This window comes from Talpa occidentalis, unplaced genomic scaffold (genome assembly GCF_014898055.3).
Source record: "Talpa occidentalis isolate TD23 unplaced genomic scaffold, MPIMG_talOcc4v2.1 talOcc4.4, whole genome shotgun sequence".
NCBI lineage: Eukaryota > Metazoa > Chordata > Mammalia > Eulipotyphla > Talpidae > Talpa > Talpa occidentalis.
In genome coordinates, this window is record NW_023604295.1 from 128,367,550 (window position 1) to 128,388,480 (window position 20,931).

The window sequence follows — 20,931 nt, forward strand, 5'->3', positions numbered from 1 at the left end:
TACTTTTACAGGCTGACTAATATAGCTACTCAGAAACACCATATGTTATAGATTTCAAGGAATTGGCTGGCTGACATTTTCTTCAGGGGAAAAGTTATATTTAAATGTATACCTTATTTTTAAATATGGTTGTTTGCTTGGAGTTTTATGTGAAATAACATTAAAAAAGAATGCTTTTAAAAATTCAATTTAAGTGGTTGTATTGTCATTGTGGTTCAATTTTAAATTAATCATATCCCAAGTTCTTACCAGGAATATTCATTTCACTGTTTTCAATGCATATGAATGTAATCTAGTTTCAGTTAGCCAAATTTCACATCTTTCAATAAAAAGCACCAGACCAGGAATCTGGCAGCTAAAAGTAGGTTGTTTTGTTTTATTTTGTTTTTCCCCAAAGAAATTCTGAAAAGAGCTGATGTTATTGTTGGTCAAAACATAATTGATAATGCTCTGGCTAGTAAATTGAAGCCAGATATATACAGTAGATCTAGCTTCAGTTTCTTCTTACAAGCAGCTAAAGGTCACTGACAAAAAAAAAAAAAAAAAAGGAAAAAAATGAGTGTTGAATAATGCTTTCTACTCAAGTGATTCAATATTTTAGGCTGGGAAGGAGGCTGGTATTTCAACAGTAGTCCAGGAAGGCATGGGGACAAAGACTGTGTATTCTGGGTACTCAGTAAGCAATTTGGAACCACTTTGTGGTGAATATCATGCTAGCAACAATCACAAACCTGCAGAAGCCTGAGGTCATATAGCAATTTATAATACTCAAATCCCCCATTACACCAACATGTGTTCACTGGCCGAAGGGTGGCAAAAACTGTCATCAGCCTCTGTTATCATAGGACACAACATCTACTAATTCACTGATTGAAACATGAAACAGTAAACCCGATAAAGCCAGTGTGTTGTTTCAGCGATGGGCATAGAGGGTGCTGGCATGGCCTCAGCAGCAGTGGCCAGAGATGACACTGACAGCTGCATGGTGTCTGCTGCAGATGTCACATTTGTCATTTTGAGCCATTCCATCATGTCACTTCTGGTTTACCGTTAACATCAAAGAGTAGAACACAGTCACCAACAAAGTCTGTTCTGGAAGCCTGCTAATTCCCTGGCAATGGAATTCTGCTTAGGGAAATCATTCCTTCTCAATTCCCTGTGCCTTGTGAAAGGAGACACCACATCATTGTAACTGATGAAAGATTTGAAACAGAAGAAAGTCTGAAGCTGTGCTTCTGTGAGGAAGTGGAACATCCACCGTGACAAAAAGAAACGAGGAAGAGACACATAAAGCCGAGTCTCTGGAATATGCAGTGACAGCCTTGACTTCTGGGAAACAAAAGACCAGGTAAGTAAATGTGGATTGCAGAAATCAGAGGTGGAGATATTATAGGTGTTTGAACCTAGTTACTACAATTTTGGAGTCTGATGATCAGCAGTCTTCCCCCAGCCCCATAATAGTTAATGTAATCGAGAGCCCTCTCTCCCCTTCTCTTTCTCTCTCTTCAGTAGAGAAATGTAAACTTCTTTCAAATTGGCATTTGTCACATATTTATTATATGTCTGACAACGTGCAAAGAAGCAGGAGAATGCAAAATAAGATTGACATGCTTCCTCCCTTAGGGACTCTAGTAATTTTGCAATGGCATGACCCATGAAATATTTGGAGAAAGATATAAGACAGGATATAATCAAGTGTCACAGAACATATTAGAGGAAATAAATGCCGTGGCAAGTCAGGAAAGATGGTGAGTAGGTCTTGGGCCAGGTACCAAAGAGGAGGAAGGGCAGGAAATGCACCATGAAGGAGGGGAAGAAACTAGAAAGAAAGGAAATCACTCACAATATATTTAGTGGTCATTTTCAGAGAAACGAGACAGGGGACACTGGAGTGCCCTGACACTCCTGTGTGACAGAACAGTAGCTCCTGTCCCACAGACCTGGTGGAGTGAAACACAGTCATGATGCTAACAGTTTGATGTATGTGGACTGTCCACTAAAAAGTCTGCTGATTGACTATGGAGAGCTGTGTGGAGATTTCTGGACCTACTAAACATAGAGCTTCCATATGATCCAGCAATTCCACTCCTAGGTATTTACCCAAGGGACACAGAAACATCAATTCCAAAGAGCACCTGCACCCCTATGTTTATAGCAGCACTATTTACAATAGCTAAGCTATGGAAACAACCCAAATGCCCAAAAATAGATGACTGGATCAAGAGGATGTGGTACATATACACCATGGAATATTACTCAGCATTCAAAAAAGATAAACACATGCAATTTGCAGCAACATGGATGGCGCTGGAAGGGATCATGCTCAGCGAAATAAGCCAGAAAGAAAAAGAAAAATACCGGATGGTCTCACTGATAGCATGAATCTAGAAAACTTAAATAAGAGACCAGGAAAAAGAATAACTATAAGAAAGTAAAAATCAAAATCAACAAACAACTATGAACCAGAGACACTCTATGGGGGGTGGGGGGCGGGGAAAGGAGGGATTGGGGTCAAAATAAGGGGGTTGCAATTGTACGGGGAATATAAAAATAAAATTTAAATTTTTTAAAAAATTCTGCTGATTGGAAAGAGCATCAGTAAAGAGTGCCTGGTACCCCAGACAAAGATTTTGTAAATGGGCTGGTGCTTATCTTTCCTCTCAATTTTAAGCAGAAAGATGATTGTGAACAACCAGGTGTCTTCTCTTAATGATTGAATGAAATGTTTTTTTTTGGAATGTAGGGCTGAGAGGAAACCCTCTGGGTTAATATCAGACTGATTATTATGAGAAAAAGAACAAATTTAATTATATAGATGTGGACCATCTCTATGACTATGAATTCTAGAGTAAACAGGACAGACTGTTGGTTTTTATTTTTGAGATAGTGAATAGAATAGGGGCTTGGGGACTCACATGATGATGAGAGGGTGACTGACAGACAAAATCAGATCCTCTGTAACTAGATGTTTGCCACACAGAGGGGTTTCTCAGATAAAAAGTTTATTCTGGAGATTGTCCTAAATTTAGGTAATTTTCGTTCTTAAAGTAGCAGTTTCTCTTGAAACCTATAGGGCCTGATTGACCTCGGTTTATAAGCGATAGTGACATATAAGAAAAAATTTATTCTGGACATCTTGGAGAGGCTTCTCTGAATATTTTGGGGAGACCTTTCTTTTATGAACTTGGGAAAGCCGACTAAGATGTTGGTTGTGAAGAACTGAACCCAAACCTTGTAATAAATTAAGGGCAATTTAATAAAAATCATCTTAATTATAAGCACAGGTTTAAGTGGATGTAAGAAGTATGTAAAAGCAAATATAACATCTCCCCTTACCTTAATTATAAGTGTACACCCCTTTCCAACAGCTGGCATGGGGAAACCTCTAGTATACCCTAAGCTAAACAAACAACAAAAATTAGTCTGTATTGCTCCAGCCCTCAAAATCAAGCTTTTGATCCATCATTCCTGTAAATTATTGACTCCATAAAGGAAATGGTTTGATCCCTGATTTTTGCAGTATCTATTATGACACATACATATGATAACATGTAAGAAAATTTGTTTCTCTACCATGAATAAACCCACCTCCAAAACCTTGGTTTCTTTTTTTCCTTTGTGACTTGCTTCCACGTTAGCCTTTAGAGACCAGAATTGGGTATAGCTTTCAACATTACATCATCAATAACAAAACCCCAGATAAACAACAGTTAACAGCTTTTTTGGAACTCATCATATTGGTGGCAGAGCAACCACATGGTCCAAAATCTAAGTAAGAGATGAATGCCAGTACTGCCTTAGAGCCAGGTAGAGTCAATAAGAAATGATTAGCCAAGGAAAATGGTGAATTGGTGGAGACTGAGTATACCTACTGAAATAGGGTGAATCATCTGGGGGCTCCAAACCTAAAGGGAGTCCACATCCTCTTGCAGAATTTTTCTATATAAATCCTATTGGACACTCAGAGAAAGATCACAAGAATCTCAAGAAAATTCCCCATTTGAATGTAGTGTTGGGGGAGAAAAATATTCCTTTAATATTAATATTTTATTACATTGTAGGATATTTAAATATCTGTATTACTTTGGGAATGCATTTTTACACCCCTATGAAGACTACCTTCACTCACTCTCCAATGATGCCCCCATTCCAATGGCTTAAATAATACATTTCAAATGCTGGATCCTGAGGCAATATTAGTGGCATTTTGTATTTCCACATCTTATATGACATTTTGTGTTTGGGATAATATTGACAAAGAAGGAGAAGTGAGAAAAAAGAATATTGAAATAAATTTCTTTGGAAAACCAGCTCCCCCCTGAACAGCACATTTCTACAGGGAGTTTAACTTGGTGATGCCCTAAGGGTGGCCACAAAAAACCTCTAACCCAGCTCAACTCTTGATTAGATCAACGCTCCACACTAAAGATCTAATGGAAGAAAATCATGTCCATGAAGTGAAAAAATTTACTGTAGTCTCTAGAATCCTAAGGGATATCTCTATCTTTCAACAGTAACAACAGCAACAGCAATTAGGAAGCATACAAAAGGTAAGCAACACTTTCCCAAGGAACTAAGGAATCATCCAAACCAGACTCAGATGTGCCACAAGTCTTGGAATATCTGGCAGGGAATTTAATAACCATGATTAAATATGTTAAGGATTCTAGTGGGAAAAGTAGACAGCATTCAAGACCAGATGGCAATTTTAGCAGAAAGATGAACACTACGAAAAAAATCAAATGGTAACAATAGAAATGAACAAAACAGTAAAGGAGGCGGAGATTGCCTTAGAGGGGATTATTAGTAGACTTCACACAGCTAGACGAAACCCATAATGAATCTGAAAAGTCTGTAGAAGTTACCCAAACTGAAATAATGTTTCAGAGCTGTGGGAAAGAACTAGTCTAAAATATGTGAAATTAAAAACACAAGAGAAGGGAGAACAGGGCAGAAGAAATATTTGAAAATCTAAATATTGACTGAAAATTTTTAGTTGACAAACCCATCCTTTTAAAGGATCCGTTTGAAACTTTTCTTCAAGTAACTGAATTTATTTCTTAAATGTTCTTGTCTCTGGATCTTTCTTTTACAAGTGATAAGATACAGACTAACATATGTATCATTTGGTGTCAGGTATTCATCTCTCTCCACACAGATCTTTTTTATAGTATTTGACCAAGAATTCTAGCCTTAGGAGATAATTTATGAAAAAAATTATCAAGGACAATTAATTTGAAAAATCCTGAACATAACCTCTGCCTTAAAATTTAAAATGTCAGATTGTGAAATATTCTATGTTGTACAGCAAAATCAGCTTAATGTTTGTAATCCAGTATTTGCTAAATCTGTTTGACCATGTACCTCTTTATAAGTTATATTTATTAAAATGGTATAAAGTTTCTTAAAATGAATCCAGTTAGTGTTATTATAAAAAGAAATTTCGTGTTACTATAAAAAGTTATTCAATGTTTTCCTGTCTTGACAATTATTTTGTTCTTTATCGCCTTAGATGATCTAGTTCTTAGCTGTTTCTCAAGCTGCATCATTTAATGACTCCCCATTCATATTTTAATAATTGGCTTCTATTGCCCCTTCTACATTCAAAGTGCACTTCATCTGCAAATCCTTTGCACTTGGTTCTTTCTGCTCCAAAATTCTTTTATGTTAGATATTTCTGAGTTGCTCTTTTATTTTGTTCATCTCTCCAGCAAACATTAGCCATTCTGACAAATCCTCATTAGTAACTTTTTATAAATATTACTGTCTCCCTCCATAATTTTATCTCTTTATTCTGTTTTATTGTTCTGCATAGCACTCCTTATCATGTAACTTGTTTGTATTCTTTGTTTCTCCTCTCATTCCTATGGTATAATGTAGATTTTGTTCGATCAAGGCCTTTTGTCTTCAACTTAATCACTGCATCCTCAATGTGTAGAATCATACCTGTCTCATTCTAGAATGAAAGGACTTCATTAAAAATGTTTGAAAGAGTGAAAGAAAGATTAATGCATTCGTCTGAACCATCGCCATTGAGTCTGCAATCTTCTTTGATCTACTCCTAATTGGTCTAGCTGGCCTATGCTATATCAGAGGTGATACACTAATTGGGAAGCATTCACTGCCTCTTAGTCTAAACTGTTAAGAGATCAGACATTATATTATAAAGACTCTGATTTCAACAACTATAATTCTGTTGCTGTGATTCTTTTCTTTTTTAATTGATCTTGCACTAATTTATGCCATGTAGGGGCATCTGAAAATATTCTACTGGCATCTTCCATGTAAGATCTTGAGAGTGATTTGAATGTGATATGTATCTCTTTGAATTTAATGCTAAATGCAAGCTATTATTTTACTCTGGGAAATTATTACTTTCCAAAAAATTATTTCTGGTCATTCATTCTCAAATTCCCTGGACCAAGCTGCTGGGTTAATTTAATCTAGTACTTGGCAATAGAGTGCAAAGTAACCATAATGTGGCTATTAACTGAATGTGGCTATTAATGTTGCTTTTATGACTATTATATGTTGACCCTGTCTATTTGTACAGTTGTTGCAGGGCAACCCTGATATAAAAAGGGTTGCCTGACTGTGGGTCCTCACCCACAAGCTCAAAGGGCACTTAAACTGCAGGCACACACAAAAGGTTAACAAACGGTTTATTTACAAGGGAAGGGGAAATGAGGCCATGTACAACTCAGGGACAATAGAGGGAGATAAATTCTTAAATGCGTCTACCCATTCCACCAACCTGGAATCCCAAATGACCCATTGAGTCCAAACCTGCCTGGCCAAGAGCATGAGCCAAGTGCCCAAGAACCCACTAACATGGCTAGTTTTTTTTTTTTTTTAAATAATAAATTTTATTTTTATATTCCCCATACAATTGCAGCCCCCCATTCTGACCCCAATCCCTCCCCTCCCACCCCCGCCCCCCTAAAAGTGTCTCTGGTTCGTAGTTTTTTGTTGATTTTGATTTTCACTTTCTTATAGTTATTCGTTTTCCTGGTCCCTTATTTAAGTTTTCTAGATTCCTGCTATGAGTAGACCATCCGATATTTTTCTTTTTCTTTTTGGCTTATTTCGCTGAGCATGATCCCTTCCAGTGCCATCCATGTTGCTGCAAATTGCATGTGTTTATCTTTTTTGAATGCTGAGTAATAGTCCATGGTATATATGTACCACATCTTCTTGATCCAGTCATCTATTTTTGGGCATTTGGGTTGTTTCCAAAGCTTAGCTATTGTAAACAGTGCTGCTATAAACATAGGGGTGCAGGTGCTCTTTGGAATTGATGTTTCTGTGTCCTTTGGGTAAATCCCTAGGAGTGGAATTGCTGGATCATATGGAAGCTCTATGTTTAGTAGGTCCAGAAATCTCCACACAGCTCTCCACAGTGGTTGGACCAGTTTGCACTCCCACCAACAGTGCAGAAGAGTTCCTTTTTCTCCACACCCTCGCCAACATTTGTTGTTGCTAGTTTTTTTAATATGTGCCATTCTCACTGGTGTAAGATGGTATCTCATGGTAGTTTTGATTTGCATTTCCCTGATGACAAGTGATGTTGAAGATTTTTTCATATGCCTGTTGGCCATTTGCATTTCCTCTTCAGAGAAGTTTCTTTTTAGCTCTTCTGCCCATTTTTTGACTGGATTCTTTTCTTTGTTGTTGTTGAGTCTCATCAGCTCTTTGTAGATTTTTGTGATCAGTCCTTTATCATTAGTGTTGGGTGCAAAAATGTTCTCCCAGTTGGTGGGGTTTCTCTTTGTTTTTGTTATTGTCTCTTTTGCTGTGCAGAAGCTCTTTAATTTGATGTAGTCCCAGCTGTTTATCTTCGCCTTCACTATCGCTGCTTTGGGTGATGTGTCTGTAAAGATGTCTTTGATGTGCAAATCACGTAGTGTTTCGCCTATATTTCCTTCTATATATTTTATGGTTTCAGGTCTTATGTCTAGTTCTTTAATCCATTTTGAGTTGATTTTTGTGTATGGTGTGAGGTAGTGGTCAAGCTTCATTCTTTTGCATGTAGTGACCCAGTTTTCCCAGTACCATTTATTGAACAAACTTTCTTTGCTCCAATGCATAGTCTTTGCTCCTTTGTCAAAGATTAGTTGACCATAAATCTGTGGGTTTATTTCTGGATTTTCTATTCGATTCCATTGGTCTGTGTGTCTGTTCTTGTTCCAATACCATGCAGTTTTGATGATTATGGCTTTGTAGTAGAGTTTGAAGTCTGGGAGTGTGATGCCTCCATTCCCTTCTTTTTTTTTCAGGAGAGCTTTGGCTATTCGGGGTTTTTTGTGATTCCATATGAATTTCATCAATAATTGTTCTATTTCTTTGAAGAATGACATTGAAATTTTGATTGGAATAGCATTGAATCTGTATATTGCTTTTGGAAGGATAGCCATTTTAATAATGTTTATTCTTCCAATCCATGAGCAGGGGATGTCTTTCCATTTCTTTGTATCTTCTTCTATTTCTTTTAACAGTGTTTTATAGTTTTCTTTGTATAGGTCCTTTACCTCTTTTGTAAGATTTATTCCCAAATATTTGATTTTTTTGTTTCAATAAAAAAAGGATGGTTTTTTTGATTTCTTCTTCTTCAGATTTATTGTTTGTGTATAGGAAGGCTACTGACTTTTGCGTGTTGATTTTGTATCCTGCCACTTTACTGAACTGATTGATGAGTTGAATTAGTTTTTCTGTGGACTTTTTGGGGTTCTCTATGTATATTATCATATCATCTGCAAATAGTGATAGTTTGACTTCTTCTTTTCCTATTTGGATTCCTTGGATGTCTTTCTCTTGTCTTATTGCTCTGGCTAGGACTTCTAGTATTATATTGAAAAGCAGTGGTGAGAGTGGACATCCTTGTCTTGTTCCAGATCTTAATGGAATTGCTTTCAGCTTTTCACCATTGAGAATGATACTGGCTGTTGGCTTGTCATAAATGGCCTTTATGATGTTGAGGTATGTTCCTTGTATCCCAAGAATTTCAAGGGCTTTTATCATGAATGGGTGTTGCACTTTGTCGAAAGCTTTCTCAGCATCTATTGATATTATCATATGGTTTTTATATTTCTTTTTGTTGATGTGTTGGATAACGTTGATTGATTTTCGGATGTTAAACCATCCTTGTGTCCCTGGAATGAATCCTACTTGGTCGTGGTGAATTATCTTATGGATGCATTGTTGGATTCTGATAGCTAAAATTTTATTGAGGATTTTTGCATCAGTGTTCATTAGGGAGATTGGCCTGTAGTTTTCCTTTTTTGTGTTGTCCTTGTTTGGTTTTGGTATTAGTGTAATGTTGGCTTCATAGAACGTGTTTGGTATTGTCCCTTCCTTCTCAATTTTTTGGAAGAGTTTGTGAAGGATAGGCACTAATTCGTCTCTGAATGTTTGGTAGAATTCATTTGTAAATCCATCAGGTCCCGGGCTTTTGTTTTTGGGGAGGTTTTTGATTACCATTTCAATTTCGCTGCTTGTAATTGGTCTATTTAGGTGTTCTATTTCTTCTTTATCTAGCTTTGGGTGATTGTAGAGTTGTAGGAATTTGTCCATCTCCTCTAGATTGTTAAACTTGTTTCCATATAACTGTTCATAGTAGTTACTGATTATTCTTTTGATTTCTGCTGTGTCCGTTGTGATTTCTCCTCTTTCATTGATGATCCTGTTTATTTGTGCTTTCTCCCTTTAGTTTTTATTTACAAACTGAGAAAATGGCTGCTTAACTCCACCCTTATGTCCTCACAACTTCCCTTTGGGGATAATGGGATTTGTAGTTCCCAGTGTCTTGATGGAGTGGGGGTGGCTTCCACAAAGCCTGTATGGAGTTTGCTCAGGACATCCTTTCCCCCTAACAAAGTGACAGACATTAAAACACCAGAGAAATTTAAACACACACACACACACACACACACAGATGCACAAGTCTCATCAATACACCAAAGGTTACTTCATCTTTTGTATCTGCTATCTCTCCTAGATTCTCTATCTCTAGAACTGAAACAGAAGGTTATGCAGGCTCAACTGCTTGGAAGTTTGATCTGTTCTGACCTCATAGTTGCATCAACCCTACACCATCTTCACTATAATGAAATAACTTTGAGCTACCAGTATGAAAATCATCCTTGTGTATTTAGAACCAATGAAACTTTAATTTTTCTTGCTATTTTACTTTGTATTTACTTCTAACCCCCCCTCCACACACACACCCCTCCAATATTTGCTAACAGAATAAAACCATGTCCACAATAAGTAGAAGAGGTAAATTCCTTGAACTTTTATGAGTTATTTTTTTTTCTAAAACTAAGTATCATTGAAAAATTAATTGGTTTTAAATGTTCTGAATCATTTTTACAAATCTCTTATTTACACAGTTGAAAAGTGAACTTTGCATTCAGATTCTACACTTTTTATTGTCAAGCTTTAGGGTAATGTTCTATAATAAATAATTATATGCTGTTTTATAATAAAATATATAAAATAATATTGGCATATTTGAAGAACAAATGCATTAAATATGAACCATCATCTTCCTTTTCATTATCTCCCTCTTTCTTCTTTTCACCCTGGCTTCTGCACAAGAGAGATTTGATACAGATGAAAAATAATGTAATGCCAGAAGTTTAAAAAAAATGTTTGTGACTCCAGGAATAAACAGGCAAAGTTAACAGAATTATTATGAAGTGTATTTTTTTAATTAAAATAAGCTTACAGTCCATTTTTAAAAACAAGGTCACACAGAAAGTTGAGATAAGGAAATGTATGTGCATATATACTCGCATACATATATTCATATATACTTGTGCTGTATAATGCATAATCTCTCTGTCTCTCTCTGTGTGTGTGTGTGTGTGTGTGTGTGTGTGTGAGTAAATTGGAGATATTGTGATAACTGGGAGAAAATTACTGATAATGTAAAACATCTAGCTCATCATTGGCATCTGTGAGTGGTAACTGATTTGGTCCTAATAACTCCTGACCTCACAGTCTGGGAGTACAAATGAAGAAATTTTAGAAAAGGAAACTGTATTTTAAAAAATCTTTCTATAATCATGTTTTTGAATAGTCCATATCTTTCCAAGCATGAAAATATAGGATGGGATTAATTTAAAATGACATTTTTGCTCTTTGCCTTATTTCCCCCCTGAACTCCAAGCCTCTCTGACCCTGAGTCATACAAGTCATGCTTTTTCTGGGTTACACAACCAGATGTTAAAAATGCATTCTACTATAGAATCACCATGAGAGAGGAAACTGCTTTCTACTTCTGATTTTTTTAGGGAGAATCATGTCAAAATAGTATAGGAGGAAAACTCCAATGTTCCATCCATCATTTCACTATATATATTTCAATTTATGCAATTAAAGAACATTAATTTCTTCATTCTGTAATAAAAACATGAAATTGACTCCACCCATTTTTGTGGTTCAGCAGTATGTCTTTTAATTGGCTCACAAGTAATCTGGTATCCATGAAGTAGGTGTATAATACTAGGCTGAATTTGAAAGAGTGCTTGAATCATTACCTTCTAACACTTTTCTAAACTGTCAAGTACTATAACAAAGTCAGTAAAAATCATCCTCAAAAATAATCACTACCCACTTTTTTGAAATGTCCGAAGGCTACTGATTTTATTTATTTGTTAAAACAACCAATTCTCTCTTGAAAATATTATTTTTCAAGAAATATATTTGGATCTTGTTTGCAGAGTTAAACTTTTTTTCATAGTGAAACATCTCAAAATTGAACTAAATATTTCCTAGACTGAGTCATTTATCCCAATCCTAGAAAGTGTTCAGCTAGAAAAGCTTATGTGACTTAGTTTGCTTGGCAATTACCAAGTTAGGTGAATTGGAATGTAAAAGTCAGTTAATAATAACTATTCTAAGAAGCAAGCTGAACAAATCTGGGTTCAGACCTCTTAATTACTTTGTCGTTTATTCCCTTGGCTGTGTTCAACTAAAAAACATCACAAGCGTTGGCACCCAGGACATGAAACCCTTCTTCCCTTAACTTAATCTTTCTTAAACTATTCAAAAACCACAGTGTCACAGCTGGGGATTTTTGAGCAATCTGCCCAGACATATAAAGTATATCTTCTAGGCTGGGATCAACAGCTTTGCTCCTACATTTAACTTTCTAAAGCTGCTTAGTAGCTTTCTGTCTGTAATGAATGGATGATGCTGTTTCTTTGGAAAGAAACAGCATGAAAAATATTGGTTATCCAAGTTCACTCTGCAATTTAAATGCACATGATCTTTTGAAGAGAAGTTTATTTGATTTCATTTTTCCCAGTAGGTATATATTTTTTGAAAATTTGGTGCCGCTTCTTCAGGTTTTTTTTTTTTTAATGTATGTAACAACTTAATCTGTGTTTATGTGAGTAAATAAGGTTCTCTGTTTGAAAATTGGAGATTTTCTACCTTCAAGAGAGACTTCACTCCAGCCAGGGGCACAGTATAGCAAAGATGCTGACTAAATTGACATAAAATCTTGCTATGACTCCTGAATACCTGAGTTATCTCCTCCACCTGGATCATATTTCACTATCTTGGAGCGCCCAAATTCATTCTTCCATTTCTTTCATTCTTCTTTCAAAGCTTTCTCAACTGCTCTTGATCTCATTTATTGAGTTTTTCAATCCCCAAATATCTGCTCTTATTTAAAACTGCAGGTTCTAACTTCTGTTTGTTCATTTTATTTCTGAGCTCACTAATTTGATTTTTTTTTCATTTTTGTATCTCCTTGATTAGCTTTTCTGAATTCTCATGTATCACTTTGGCTTAACTTTCTGAATTTTCTTCTGTCTCTTTGAGTTTCCTTATTTAAGCAATTTTGAACTCTCTGAGAGACAGATAAAGTCTTCCATGTCTTTGTGGTCAGATTCTAAAGAGTTGTTCTCTCTTTTAAAATATGCCCTTGAAGTGTCAAGTTACCACAAATTATATATTTTGTCTATCCATTTTAGTGCTTTAAATTGATCCTCTTTTATATTTATCTTTTTAAATATATGATCTAGCAACTTAGAGAGTTGAATTCCTTTTACTTTTCCAACAGGTGGTGCTGTGACTCAATTTTTGATTGAATTTCATTTTATTGGTCTCTGCTGTTTTGGTGCCCTCCCCACCAAAGCTACGTTACCTATATCGCAGTTGTTGTTTCAAGGGTGGGGAAGTGTGTAAGGATTCCAGTAGTGTCAACTATCATGAATATGAACACCATGGTTGTGTTTGTGACACTGCCCATATCCCTCCTCTCTATGGTTCTAATACTCAGAAATTTGTCTGTTGTTAGCTTGCCTCCCAGGTCATACCAGTCCTTAGGGGTGGGGAAGGGAAAGTGTAGTCTAAAACACCTTTTTTATTGTCCTACTTATCGAAGTCCCAGTCTGTGTTGGAGACCCTAACATTTTTGTATTCACTTCACACAGATCAGGAATGCGTCCTTCACACTGTTTCTGCTTTCGCCCTTATCGGACCCTCTGTGTAGGCCAGCAGCCTGACATCTGTGCCCTGACCCAGGACTGCAACCTCCAGGCATTTCTTTCCACCCACCTCTCTCCAGTGGAATATGTATTTCCTCCATGTCCCCTCTGTTGCAGCCTGTACTGGTTTCTGAGGTAAAATGGGTGCTTCAGTCATATCCTGAGCTATAGGGCTTCTCAGTGTCCTGTCTTTCTATTTAATTATTAGTTGTTCCTCTTAGGAGCATAACCAGATACCTCCTCTGTTGTCATCTTAGTGAGATCACATGTTTTTTATGTTTAATCCATACTGCCAATGTCTGCCTTTGAATGGAAGTTTTTAATTCACTTACATTAACTTAATTACTGATAAGGTAGGATCTAATGTTTATCATTTCACCATTTGTTTTCTATGTCTTAAGTTTATCTGAGCTTTGCTGCACTTTGTTGTCCATACATCAAATTCATCTGTAAATCCCACAGGAAACATAAACATGTCCAAATCTGAAAATATATCGAAGGTGAGACCTCCCCAAGGTGTTCAGATAAGCTTCCCCCAAGTTCTCAGAATAGGCCTTCCCAAGACATTGTCTTTTTGGATGGATTATTTCAAGCTGAGGTCAGTCCAGCCCCTAAAGACTCACAAGAAACTTTCACCACAGCCTTAGCTACCAGAAGAATGAAAACTGGGAGTGTCACCCAATTTAGGATTTTTATGATACTAATTGCTGTCTCTTCCTCCAGTCTTCTCTTTCTATATTCCAGTCCCCATTCCTTATCTAGATAGATATTTCTAAAAACCAAATATAATCATGATCATGTGTCTGTAAAATCAAAGTGCTTTTTCACTACTTCAAATCTTATAGCCCTGAGCATGCTTTACAAAATCCTGTCTGATCTAGTCCCTACTTACCCCTTTCACACTTAAACATCTGCCGCTGATGAGCCGAATATTTCTGTCACCTGATCATAGCCCACTCTCACTTATGGATATCAGGTAGAAACACAATTCTTTCCATTTTTTCCTTTATTTAGCTAGTTCCCATCAATGCTAAAGGTCTCTATCTTATAATTTCTCTTTATTTAAAAAATCCATGCCTTTTCTATTTGAATTATCTTTTTCTAATATTTACTTCCATAGAATATTCTACTATGCTTATCTTATTACTAGCATCAATATTTTGTAAAATATTTCTTCTATCTGGTCCTCAAATAATCTCAAGATCCAAGAAAGCAGGGACTTTAAAATTTGTTTTTAATATATCTCCTCTCATGTCCCCTAAGACCTAATAATTACCAAATAAATACTTATTGTAAACATAAATGAATGACTCCATTTTACTTAATATGCCATTTTGAACTTGCCATCCATAAGTTGTCGAACTTTTAAAAAATCCCATGCAGTTTTAGAACCAATTCACTCAATTTTTAAGTGATGTCTCATTTTGACAACATGGGTGGGATTAAGAACATAAGCCCAACTTCACTCTAAAAGTAATTTTTCTGTTATTATAAAAACCTATAACATCTCTTCTTTCCAAACTTTGAAGTCTAAGAGTCTTATCTCAAAATTTTAAGGCCATTTCAAGATTAAATAAGAATTTCTGATTACAGTTTTATTCTAGGAGTTTCCTTCTTCTAATGCTAGTATAGCTTTATTAAAGTATACATTTCCCAGCAATCCATGTGACAAGACATCATTTTTACATTTGCTATATAATGTTAAAAGATAAACTGAGGCATATTAAACATTCTGAGAGTTTTTGTTTTTTTTTTTTAAGCAAAAACCTATTCAAGTCAAGCAGTATCCCTCTAGCAGGCAGTAAGGAATTTCAAGAAACTATATCAAATGAAGACTTTTATCAGAAGGTAGTGGAAATAAGGAAATTATACTAGGCTAAAAAGCAAGTTGGTGGTTGCAATATTACTTTCCTTTAGGAGTGCAGGAGTCTCTTAGGCAGATAATCAAACTAGTCCTGATCAGGTGGTTCCTGACTGACTGGTTTAAGAGATTCCTTTTCTAATGGAGCTAAAATTGTAATTAACTCTCAATTTTGGCTTAGCATAGGCTTAGCATAAGTGCCTCCATTTTAGATCTATTATCTTTTTAACTATGACAAACTTTATTTTTCTTGCAGCTATTGCCACAGTGACATAAATGTAGACCAAAATCATCAGTGTAGATGATTTTGAGTATTCAATAGATACTTAGATCATACTTTTCCACAGTGAAACACATATAACCCTCCAAAGTGAAGTCCTGAAAAAGCTGGCCTTCATCTACTTGTAAGTTCATTTTTGAGAAGTCTATGATAATTATTTATAATTATAAAAAGCAGAATAAAAATTCAGTCCTCCACACCAATCTTTCTGAAACTATTTTCTGAAGACTATCTTAAAAAAATTTTAGATTTGTTTAAAATTCAAATTAAGGATCACAAACAAAAGTGTTTTGGTATAATTTGCCAATGAGCAATATTTTTTAGCATTAACAGAGACAAAACTTGTAAATAGTGCAGATCTACTATGAAGTAATTCTTTATACATAGCTCTGTCGAATATAGTCAGATTTATCTTTGAAATAATTTTATTTATAAAGCTTATTATAATTAATTTTCATATAATTTTAGAAAATAGTTGACTTTATATAGAAGTACACCAAAATTATCTGAAATGCAAAAAGAGTTATAAACAAAAGAATATAGATATATTGCATTTCAGCAAACACTCAATGGTTGGACAAAAGTCATTTGAGGCAAATCATCGTCTTGTGAGATTTGTCTCATGGAAACATTTTACATTTAGATACAATTTGTGAAATTCAGCTAGGCTATAAAAAATTAAATAAAATTTAAAATAAATTTTAAAGTTTTTTGTCTCATTTTTTTAGAAAAACACAAATCATACCAATTTGTTTTTTACTAAAATAAAAAAGCCTATTTAGCATATTCTATGTTCATGTATATATTATTCAATATATGTGAATATTCAATATATGTGAATACGAACATTATGTGAATATGTATCATACAGGCATTTAATATTACCATTAAATGATGCAAAGCATTTTAAAAATGGCATCTTAATGTATATTTATAGTTCTATTTGTACAGTGCTAAGCTTTTAGACTTTTTTTAATGCATTGAATTTAAAATGTTACTATTTGCTATGGACTAGAAGGATATAAAGTACCTTGGGGAGAAACTGAAAAAGAAAATATTACTCCCTGTAAAATGTGAATACCGGTGTGGCCTCTCAGATGTAGGAAATACGTTTGTTATGGTTAGTCTTTCCCCAAAGGGGAGTGGACCATGGCAATAGCAGAGAAGAATCAGAAATAACTGACAGTGACAATGAATGGCTATTCAGTTGGTTTATGGTAGTTCTGAAATATTTAATTGTTTTATGGTAGTACTGAAATTTATAAATAAGAAGACACTCTGAAAATGGCTAGTTCCCCTGGCAAAGGCCCTCTCATTTCATTTACTCCTTACCTCTATTGAATACTCAAAATAGATAGAATTGGAAGGATACAAACTGGTTTCCTATATATCCTCTCCTCTGCCGGAGCTATGCAGGGACTGTACTATCTTTAACGTAGGAGCCAGATCTTCCAAGTCTATTATAAAGACTGTGACTTTCATTCTTATTGTTGCTAAAATTATAATAAGTTATTATCAAAAATTTACAATGTGTCAGGCTTTGTTTCCTGAACATTATATATAAAATGCTGCTTAATCTTATACTAAATCTTTGAGATAGATTCATGTTATCCTCAAATGAAGAAACTAAGACTCAGAGAGGCTGTATCACTGACTTCAAGCCTTTAAGCTAATAAATCATAACTCAGCTTAAATCTGTGTGACTCTAATGCCCAGGCTATTTAAAATTATTACCAAGGCACTTTTTTTTTTTAAATTGTGCAAAGCTAAATTCTACATCAGTGATTTTATATGTCTGTCAAGGTAGAAGTGTAAGTCACAGATAATTTGCAATGTTTTGGAGGTTACTATGCTATAAATATACTGAACATAGATGATTATCCAGCTGTTGTGTTAAGAGTAGCAGGCTGAGGAAGTGGGTAACTTGGATTCCAACTCTGTTATAATCCTTTTCTGTTTAAAATGCAAAAGATGAATTTATGCACTCTAACATTCTCCTTAGGACCATCACATTAGAATTTTAAATTATGTAAATATAAAGCAAAAGCTTGCTGAAAGTGCCACCCCTTCCTCCTAAATGGTTTTTAATTTTCTCTTTATTTTACTAAATTTTAACTGTTTCATGTGTATGTTGATGTTAACTATAGTATTTTCTGGAACATCAGGTAGGTGTTGGCTTAGCTATCAAACTCTTTGCAAACAGAACAACAACTCTGACAAAAATCATCTCCTTTGATCAAACGGTATCAGAAACTGTTGCCTTTTCTCTATTACCACTGGGCTTAGCCTTGTACTTTAGTCTCCACACTTTTGAGTTCAGCTTCAGGGAGAATCCTACTAAACCAGTTTAAAGAGCCCCCACACTGGCTACCTAGTGACAGTGGTTATCTGAGCAAATTCTTTCCTCATCACCCCCACGTGGTATCTGATCACCCTGTCCAGCTCTCAGCAAGAATGCTGTTAGTTTAGCAAGAATTAGCCTACTTTTTAATAATTTTCTACCAAGTCCTCTACCCCTCTGATCCCACTCTGTTCCTTGGCTATAAATCCCCACCTTTCTTTGTATTCAAAGAACAATGACCCATCACTAAACTCTTCAAGTGAATTGTCTTTATTACCTTTAATAAGAGTCAGAATAATTTTTTAACATCTAATTGACTTGATCATAAACTTCCTAATGAGAGATCAATATACTGGGTGAAAATCTTCTCAGGATTCAGACAAGAAAGTAATTAATCCTTTATCACTCTAAATATTATTAATAACCTGTTATTCTTAAGATATAATGAATAGGGAACAAATTATTTTACTTTGAGACCAAGTAAGACTGATAGAAAACTATGTCTTCCAATTGAAGTAATAACAACAAAAGAACTTTTTATTAGCAAGCTAATTAATAAAATGTTCTCTTCTGAAAATTTGTATCAGATAAAGAATGATATTAGTTGAAGATCCCTCTATTAAGTTAATCAAATGTAACCTATAGGTAGGGGACTTATTTTTAGTGAGGTAAAGGGGTTATAACAAATCTTTTATGATACCAGCAAGTCTGCAAAGTTAGTTTCTAAGGGAAAAAGAGGGCAAATTTGTTTAAAGAAAATGACCTCACACTAAGATGGAGAGAAAACATTCTAAAAATAAACGAAGAGCACCAGGAAATACAAATATGTGGCCCAATTTTTTAGGGATTTGGCTAAAAATGAAGTTAAAATATTGCAAGTTTCTTTCTTTGAGAATTAAAGTACCAATTTTAGGTAAAATATATTAAGTCAAAGATACATATTGTGAAGAGCAATCACAAAATTGCGTGAAAAGAATATAACTGAAAACTAATAGAAGTTGATTAAGCGTGATGTCAGTTATCCATCTTGTGGGTATTGCCCCAAAGACTATGAAAACACTACTTCAAAGAGATATTTGCAACACTGCCCCATGTTCATTGCTAATATTATACTACCCAAGATTGGAAACACCCTAAGTGTCCATGGACAGATAATTGGATAAAAAAGATGTGGTGTATACACACAAAGGAATACTACTTAACTATATGAAAATAAGTGGATATCATAAGATGAAATCCTGCCAGTGCAACGTGGATGGACTTAGAGGATATTATGCTTAATGAACATGTATAGAAATTAAACAAAGCAAATGAACAAACAAAACAAAACAAAAATAGTTAGGCTACAAGAATAATGTTTGCCAGAAGGGAAATAGAGAAAGATTGGGTAAATTGGGCATATAGGTGAATGAAGAATGAGAACTAGATTTCTGATAGGAAACATAATGTACTATATACAGATTTAATAATTTGTAATTTGATTTATAATACTATGTACTGGAAACCTATATAATTGTATACATCAGTGTTACTCCTCTCAAAATTTAGAAATGAAGTTGATTATACCAAAAATCAAGAATAGTAAAGTAAGTAGCAAGTAAATTGCTTCAAATAGAAAATAAAAACATTTTCTATGTAAGTCCAACCCTTTCAGACACTGCATAAAACATAAGAGCTGCAAACATTCTACTTGAAAAATAAAGGCTATAAGACTAGCTGTAAATTAAATCATATACCATTTATAAGAGACATGCTATAAATATACGGACACACATAGATTGAAAGTAAATGTCTAGGGAAAAAAGACATTCTACCAGATTAAATTGGGTAACCCTTTATAACATCACTCCAAGTAGAATGTAAGCAAAGAGTTTTAAAGGGACAAAGAGACATTTCATAATCAACAGTAGAATATATAAATTGCTGTACATTCATACAATGAAATGCCATACAGTAAAAAGAAAAGCTGCTCCATTGCAACAAGAATAAATCAACATAAATATTATTAAATGTTAAAAAACAGGAAAACTATTCTTTATACATAATAGTGTTTATGTGAAGCTTGGAACAGGAAAAACTAATTTATGATGTATTAGAAATGTTCTATAAATTCAGCTGGGTGCTGGGCAATACATACATGTATGTAAAAAATACTGTAATGGCTTTAAATTATGTCCAAAAATTCTCTGACATTTCTCCCTTCAAGAATTAGAGCCTAATTCCCTTCTTGAATAAGGGTTAGATCTAGGACTCACTTCTAGAGAGCAGAATAAAGTGCAAGTGGCAGTGTTTGATTACAGGGACAGGGTCATGAAAAGGCTTCCTACTCATTTGTCATCTTTGGGATTCCCACTCTGGAAAAAGCCAGATTCTATGTGATAAGGATACTCTATCAGCCTTCTAGAGAAGTGTATATGGCCAGGCAACAGCCAGAAACTAAGTTATCCATTTTACAGCTTTTTTATTTATTTATTTATTTTTTAAATTTCTCTAATCGTTAGATTTTTTTTTAAGATTTATTTATTTATTTATACAAGCACTGGGTACAGTCAGAAGCGCGGGAGGGTGAGAGAATTCACCAGAGCCAGAGTGGGGAGCAGAGCAGGCAGAAGGACCGAAGTACACTGCTGAGGGGAGCAGCGGGCGGCAGGAGAGGTCTGCGCGCCATGTGGGACCCTCCTCCGGTGGCCTGGGAGCAGCCGGGGATCGAACCAGCTCCGCAGAGGCCTCGGGCAGCTTCGCAACCCAGCCCTCAATCGCTGCGCCACCGGGGAGACCCACAGCTTTTTCATTTTGGCGGGGAGAAAGCAGCTGCTCCCCAGTAAGTCACGGCTGCCTGTGACAACATCCTAATTGCAACCACAGGAAAGAGCTGAACTGCCCTGAATTCTTGACGGATAGAAACAGAGATAATAAATGCTGGTTAATTTAAAATTTTTTGATTTGAAGT

At 35.2% G+C, this 20,931-nt stretch overlaps 1 long non-coding RNA gene across 3 annotated transcripts in view; it reads left to right on the forward strand.

Moving 5' to 3' along the window:
• Positions 1-1,106: 1,106 nt before the first annotated feature.
• LOC129146791 (uncharacterized) overlaps positions 1,107-20,931 on the forward strand; it is a 147,034-nt gene continuing 127,209 nt past the window's right edge. For all 3 annotated transcript variants that reach the window (XR_008554017.1, XR_008554018.1, XR_008554015.1), the window contains exon 1: positions 1,107-1,348. This is a non-coding gene — a long non-coding RNA (uncharacterized LOC129146791). The remainder of the gene's footprint in view (positions 1,349-20,931) is intronic.